General features: G+C 46.5%; 1 long non-coding RNA gene across 1 annotated transcript; it reads right to left on the bottom strand.

Annotated features, from left to right (window-relative positions):
- Positions 1-5599: 5599 nt before the first annotated feature.
- Positions 5600-6427, bottom strand: LOC109258250 (uncharacterized). The gene is made up of 2 exons (XR_002076260.2): positions 6197-6427; positions 5600-5717 (listed from the first exon to the last, which is right to left on the bottom strand). It is a non-coding gene; the product is annotated as an uncharacterized LOC109258250 (long non-coding RNA).
- Between the last annotated feature and the right edge of the window lie 1254 nt (positions 6428-7681).

Here is a 7681-nt window from a genome sequence, read left to right as displayed (position 1 = left end):
TTGGGAGGTTGACGGTGTGAGTCCCAGGTGAGTCTGAAGGCCTGAGACCCGGAACGCTGGTGTCCGGGGGCAGAAGAAGGTGGGCGTCCCAGCTCAAGCAGAGAGCAAAGTCTCCTTTCCTCCACTTCTGGTTCTATTCAGGCCCTCGGCAGATTGGGTGACGCAGGTGGCACATGCGTTTGGGAGGGAGACGTTTACTCAGTGCACTGATCCAAATGCGAACATCTTCCGGAAACACCCCCAAGACACGCCCAGTGTAATGTTTCAGCAGCCACGTGGGCATCCCTTGGCCCAGCCAAGCAGACACGTAGCATTAACGCTCACAGTGCAGAGCAGGGAACGTCACGACTCGCTGTGATTTTCCCCAAAAGGCCTTGGCTACTAGCCTCACCTGTTTATTCTTTGAGGTTAATTTTAAAATCACCTCATCAAAGTTCCCTATCTTGCTGGGGCAAGAAAAAAGGGATCCCCCGGGGCAAAATAACTCCGTATGAGCTGGAACCTGTGCTCCAGAATGGGCCTTCACCACAACGGCATCAGGTGGGCATCAGCACCTGTGTTCACGGCCTTCCAGGAAGCAGGGGACAGCCACAGCCTGCCCAAGGAGTTGGTTCGGAGAGAGTCCACCGCCAGGACGCCAGAGGGCTCACATCAGTGTCCTTGGACACACCCAACACGCCCTGGGGCAGTCAGAACACCCATTCATGAAGAATTTGGCGCCTCCTGAGAATTCCGAACCACAAGCCAGTGCTCGCGTGGTCTGCAGCCCAAGTTAAGGCTACCTGGGTGGTCCAGAGATCCTCGACCTGAAAATTTAGCTTACGGCGGCCCCGGACTGGCACTTTGAAGTCCTCGACAGAAGTGAGTAAAAAGCCTCTCCGAGGAAACTCACCTTCAAATGAGGTCTCGAAGAAGTTCCCCCAAGTAAAACCACTTCAAGGGGTGTGGGTCTGTAGTCAACACTACATTATACACGAGGAAACATGGCCCCAGGACCAAGAACAGAAAAACAGAAAACCAAACACGGCAACTGGAAGAACCACACATCAGACTCCACATATTGGAAGCATGAGAGAAGAAGAGTATGGAAGCATGTGCTTCCGTACGTTTAAAGCAAGAAATGAGGCGATTAAAATAAGGGTAAGGAGGGAAGTATGAAAAAAAAAAAATGACCAGGAAGGGTTTTTACAAATCCAAATATAATCACTAAAAATGAAAATCATTTTGACGGAAATTGAAAACTCCCCGATGGATTCGACCACAGATTAGATGCAACTAAATAAAGAATCGATACACTGGGGAATGAGCTGTAAAAATGACCCTGAATGGAGCACAGAAAGACAACAAGCGTATGATCTCAAAGAGAGATGAGAATCCTAGGAATCGAATGAGAAGGTTTAAGTCACATCTCATCAGAGGGAGAAGAGACACCACCTGGTGGAAACATGGCAAGACTTCCAAGACCTGTTGAAACACACCAGTCTTCATGTTCGTCAAGCCCATTAAATCCAAAGCAGGACAAAAAAAAATCCACTCGACACCCAGCGGCATCTAAGTGGAAATGCAGGACCCCAGAGAATGAGAGGTCTTAAAAGTGATGAAGAGAGGAGACAAATTTCCCACGAGGAATGACAGTTGCACTGGCACCTACCTTGTCAACATCAACAGTGGGGATCAGAAGAGAGTGGAATCTTACTTTCTTAGCCAAAAAAAAAAAAAAAAAAAAAGGATCCTTGAATGTGTATCCAAAAGAAAATATCTTTCAAGAATAAGGGAAACATAGGGGCGCCTGGGTGACTCAGTTGGTTAAGCATCCGACTCTGGCTCAGGTCATGATCTCACGGTTCGTGGGTTCGAGCCCCGCGTCGGGCTCTGTGCCGACAGCTCGGGGCCTGGAGCCTGCTTCGGGTTCTGCGTCTTCCTCCCTCTGTCTCAGAAATGAATAAACATTAAAAAACTTCAAGAAAAGAATGAGGGAAATAGAAAAACATTTTTGGAGAAATGAAAATCTCTCCATCAGCAAATTTTCCCTGGAGGAAAGTCCAGAGGATGTATGTCAGGCTGAAGGACAGTCATCTCAGGCGGGAGACAATATGGAGGGAGCAGTGACGACCAGAAGGAGTGGTGCATATGGAAATGCGATTAGACAGTGGCTGTGCAAAACGATAAAAATGCCTTACGCGGCTTTAAGAATTGAAATAATAGAAAAGTCGGAAAGCGAGAAAAGATGTGGCATAGTGTGTTGAATCTTCATTGTTTGAGAGCAGGGTACATGTGTTGATTGCCTTCGGATTTTGGTAAGTTCAACGCATGTTAAGATGTTTAGGGAGCCACTAATGGTAGAGAAGTGTGTGTAAAAAGGGAAAATTGAAATATAGAAGAGATCTAAAACATAAGGGTAGACCAAGTGAACACTAACAACAACAACAAAACGACAGATTAACGTCAGATGAACGGACTTTAGACAAAAGAATCTTTACCTACCCACACCCTTTGGGTCCTAGTTGCCACGAAGTCTGCTCTTTCCTGCATTGTCGTACTGTTGCTTGTAGCGTGTGCATTCTGGTGGTAAACTCTTGAAGCCCCCCTTTTATTGTATGAAAGCATCTTTATCTTATCTCAATTTGTGAAACCCTTTTCCCTGGTTATAGAATTCTACGTTGGCGCTTTTCTTCTCCAAGCATTTTAGAGATGCCATTCCATTGTCTTCTGGTTTCCATAGTTCTGAGCTAAAGTCAGCCATCACACCCACTGCTGCTCTTTGGAACATGGGGCACTCCTCCCTCATTCCCCCCACTGCTCCTCCCTCCCCCCCCCACTGCTCCTTCCTCCCCTCACCCCTGCTCCTCCCTCCCCGCCCCACCCCACTGGCTGCTTTTAAGATTCCATTTATGATTATGATGTGCCTAAGAGACTGTGATAAACTGAGAATCCGTATTGCAATTTCTAAAGTATCCATTTAACTCAAAAGCCAATGCAGGAGGGAAAAGGACCGACAAAAGGACTTTTATGGAGACTTTTGAGTCAATTCTAAAATTTAAATGGAGGGGCGCCTGGCTGGCTCAGTCAGGAGGGTTTGTGACTCTTGGTCTCAAGGTTGTAAGTTCAAGCCCCACGTTGGGTGTAGAGATTACTTAAAAATAAAATCTCTTAAAAATAAAATAAAACCTAGACGGAAACACAAAGGACCTAGAGTAAATTGGGAAAACTGTTTTGGAGAAGAAAAAGAGAATTTACACTCCCCAAATTCAAGACTCATTATGAAATTAACAGTTCTTAGGGCAGTGGAGTTTTGGTGAAGCAAAAGACAGGTTGATGGAATAAAACAGAAGATCTGGGAGGCACCTGGGTGGCTCAGTCGGTTGAGCGTCCGACTTCGGCTCAGGTCATGATCTCGCAGTTTGTGGGTTCGAGCCCCGCGTCGGGCTCTGTGCAGACAGCTCGGAGCCTGGAGCCTGCTTCAGGTCCTGTGTCTCCCTCTCGCTCTGCTCCTCCCCTGCTCATGCTCTGTCTCTCTCTGTCTCTCAAAAATGAATAAACGTTAAAAAAAAATTTTTTTAACAGAAGATCCAGAAAGAGAGACTTACAAATGACCAACTGAATTTATTGCAGAAAATGAAATTCTTTTCAACAGATGGTGTTGAAGCAACTGGCTACTGCTTCAGGAAAAAACAACCTTGCCCCCCCCCCCACTGTACCGCATGAACAAAAATTAATTTGAGGTGGACTTTTAAACCTAACTGGGAAAGCCAAAACTCTGCAGTCTCTCAAAGGCAATATCAGAGAACTCCTTCCCAACCTATGGGCAAGCAAACATTACCTAAACAAGATACGAAAGCCACTAAGTGTAAAACTAACAATTAACATGTCGGATTTAAGAAAAATTAAAACTCTCCACTGTTCAAAAAATACCGCTAAGAAAGTAAAAGACCAACTGAGAGATAAGGGGAAAATATTTGCCATATATGTGTAGCTATATACAAGGACCTATATATCTACGAAGAATTTTGATCAGAATACTTAAAGGACATACCATTCGTTAATAAAACTCGTTAACCGCTCATTAATAAAAAGATAAACAGCCCAAGTTAAAAAAAAAAACGGACTAATTAAGAAAACTTTGTGACGGAAGTTGCTGCGTAGCCAATAAGCCCGAGAAAAGATGTTCTACATCATGAGTCACCAGGGAGGTGCAAATAGAAAGCCGTGAGGAGATACAAATACACACCTACCATTCTGGTTCTGATCTACACCGACAAAGAGCCAGCCACCACTCCTAGGTAAACGCTCCAAAAAAATATGGCATAAAGTTTATAGAAGCCTTAGTCATGTATCCCAAATATCCATGAAAGGGGAATATATGAGCAAATGTGTATGCATAAATGGAATACCCTTCCAGGAATTAAAACAAACTACAGATACATGCAGCAACGTGGACGGATCTCAGAACGTTATCCTGAGCAAAAGAAGTCAGACACAAAAAAGCACATACTGGGGCGCCCGGGGGGCTCCGTCGGTCGAGCGTCCGACTTCCGCTCAGGTCACGATCTCGCGGGTTCGTGGGTTCGAGCCCCGCGTCAGGCTCTGTGCGGACAGCTCGGAGCCTGGAGCCTGCTTCGGAATTTGTGCCTCCCTCTCTCTCTGCCCCTCCCCTGCTTGCGTTCTCTCTCTCCCTCTCGAAAAAAGAATAAACATTAAAAAAAAGAGAGCACACGTACCGTATGATTCCATTTATTTGAAATTCAAGAAAAAGGAAGACTAATCTTCGAGCTGATGACAGCAGTGACCTCTGGACACGTGTGTTAGTTGGAAAGGCATGGGGAGCCTTCTGGAGCGATGGAAATGTTGGCTATTTGACCTGGATAGAGGTCTTATGGGTGCAATCATGAAAAATTCGTTGCGATGTACATTAAAGATTACTGCATTTTACCCCATTTAATTATACTTAAAAAAAAAAACGGTTAAAACTTACCATTAATAATACTTGAAATATGAAATACTCAGAAATGAATCCAATAAAGCGTATGCAATGCTTTTGCAGAGAAAATGATAAATTATATTAAGAGACTGGAGAAAATCTAAATCAATGGGCAGAGATGATGTTTGGGAATGACAGAGTATCATGTTAGCTCTTCCCGAATTTATCTATTAGCAGTGCAATTCCAAAAGGCTCCCAGGCATGTGTGTGCCCGTATGTGCGTGTACATGCGTGTGTGTGTGTGTGTGTGTGTGTGTGTGTGTGTGTGTGGTTTGGAAAGCTTCATATCTGAATATTTATATACAAGATCAAGGGATCATAAGTAAGAAAAATGCTCCTGAGGAAGAACAACATTTTGGGAGGATGTGAGTCTCCAATGTCAAGAATTATTATGAAACTAAAGGAATTAAGTCTTACAACGTTGCAAAAAGAAACAAAATGACCGATGGAACCAAATGGAGTTGTCACAAACAGACTTGTCAGGATTTGGAGGCTTGATTTGTGGAGAACACGGCTCTGTAGATCGAGAGGAGAGAACAGACTTTTAAGTGAGTTATTCAAGGGTGGTCGGTCGCCCAGACCGAAGTAAATAAAGGGCACAAACCGGACAAAACCACCTCACACTATTCAGAAAAATTAATTCCAGGTTTATTTCAGCTCTTAATGGAAAGGCAAAATGGGACAAGTCTTAGAAGATCGTAGAGGACAGTAAATGGGTCACTTCAGGATGGGGAAGGGCCTCAGAGACCATATGGCAGCAGCCAATACAGTAAAGGGAAAGCTGACTGTCACCGCCTGCAGCGAATCCATAACTTCCGTTCATTAGACAGGACGCAGACGGAAGACAGAGCCTCCACCTGAGGAATGATTTGTGACCCATCTAACCAGAAACAGTATTAGTGCCCGGAATTGAAAGAGTCGCTCTGAATCAATAAAAGGACAGCATATACAGAAGAAGGTCCAAAAGACTCGACACAGGCACTTTCCTAAACAAGAAACTTGAACGGTCAATAGACATAAAACGGCCTTGAATGCCGTTGGTAACGGAGGAGTGCAGACTCGGTCCTCCCGCCAATGGTATATGCTTTCACACCCACCATATGGGTAAAAATCAAAAGTTATAAAAATATCAAGCTTGGCAAGGATGTCAAACAGCATTCTCACGATTGCTCCTTGGCGCATAAACTGGTTCACCTGCCGTGGCGCACGACCAAGCACACGATGTCACGTTGAGTGGGTACGTGCCCGGTGACCCAGAAAATCCCCCAGAGGACAGGGCTTCAGGACGCACACCCTGAGCCCTCACAGAGGAACCGTTTACAGAGGTGCATTGTGAGAAATCGTCCAGACGTCCGCCAACAGCGGAACGGGCACAGAAACCGTATTACGTTCACGTAAAGGAGCGTCCTACGAGGAGAGTGAGGGTGAACGGCCCAAAGCTGCCTGCGACTAAATAGGTGAATCGCAGAAATGAAAGAAATAGGTGCATCGTGGCCAAAAGTGCAGCAGGAAGGGAAACGCCCGGCAAGAGGCCACTCATCGATTTCAAGAGCGTGTCGGCACGTAAGAACGTGAGGCGAAGCTGCACAGGGCCGTGGGAATGGTAGGATAAGACTCGGGAGCGAGTTCCCTCCGAGGGACAGGGGAGGGGCCTGGGGAGGGCACATAGGGCGACGTCCTGTATCTTCCCCTGGGGGTTGGGGTGCAGGTCTTGGCTGTACTTTTCTGTTATAGGTGATAATTTCTTAACAAGTGTAATTTCTCATCGATCCAATGTGTAATGAAAACCTGTATTTATGTATTTATTTTATTTTGTTTTGAGAGAGAGAGAGAGGCTGAGCCAGGGAGAGACGTAGGGGGAGAGGGAGAGAGAGAGAATCTTAAGCAGGCTCCATGCTCAGTGAGAAGCCCGATGCAGGGCTCGACCCTGTGACCCGGGGATCATGACCTGAGCCAAAATCAGGAGTCAGGTGCTCACCTGACTGAGCCACCCAGGCGCCCCTGGAAAACCTTTTTTTAAATTTACAAAGTTAGGAACAATCTCCTGACATCCCTACCTGGTCCCGGTGTATGAATCATCTAGCATGGTACCCGTTTGATCTCCTGCGCTTTTTGGGGGGGGATTTTCCCTCCTAAACCCGTAAGTGAAGCCATTCGTTGTGAGTCAGGGCTCTGCAGACATTAAAGCCACGAGTTCTTTCGCGTGCCCTCCAGATTTGGACTCTGCTCCGGACTCGGGCTAGCCGCGCCTCAGTTTCCCTCATGTAAAGTGGGTGACAATGATTTTACCCATGCCGTCCAACGAACAAAAGGCCCCAGGCAGTGTTCGGCCCGTGGAAGCACTCATACGCTAGGTTCAACTCCCCGTTTGTTTGATTTCGGCGGGAGGACGGTGCAGTTCCACGAAGTGAATTGAAAGGCTTTGCTCCCCTGTGGCTTGGAGCCATGGCCGCAGCCTGGGAACAAAGAGATCTCGTACGATAGCATTCCACGAAGAACCCAGAGTGTTTGAGAGATCTCTCATAAAGCTGTCTGGGCCCAGAGCTTTTGTTTCTGTGAAGGCGTTACTCAGACAAGCCCCCCTCCCCCCATCTCTCCCCGTTCCTTGGGTTTCCCACTAATTGGGCTACACGTCGTTGGCAGATACTGTTACTCCAGCGCCTCTCTTTCTTGTTGACTGGCTTGCGGGGGGGGCTCGCGCCA

Source organism: Panthera pardus, unplaced genomic scaffold (assembly GCF_024362965.1).
Source record: "Panthera pardus isolate Hobbes unplaced genomic scaffold, ASM2436296v1 HiC_scaffold_20, whole genome shotgun sequence".
In the NCBI taxonomy this organism is placed as follows: domain Eukaryota; kingdom Metazoa; phylum Chordata; class Mammalia; order Carnivora; family Felidae; genus Panthera; species Panthera pardus.
The sequence above is the reverse complement of the archived record's forward strand: the minus strand, read 5'-3'. Positions and strand labels throughout refer to the sequence as shown.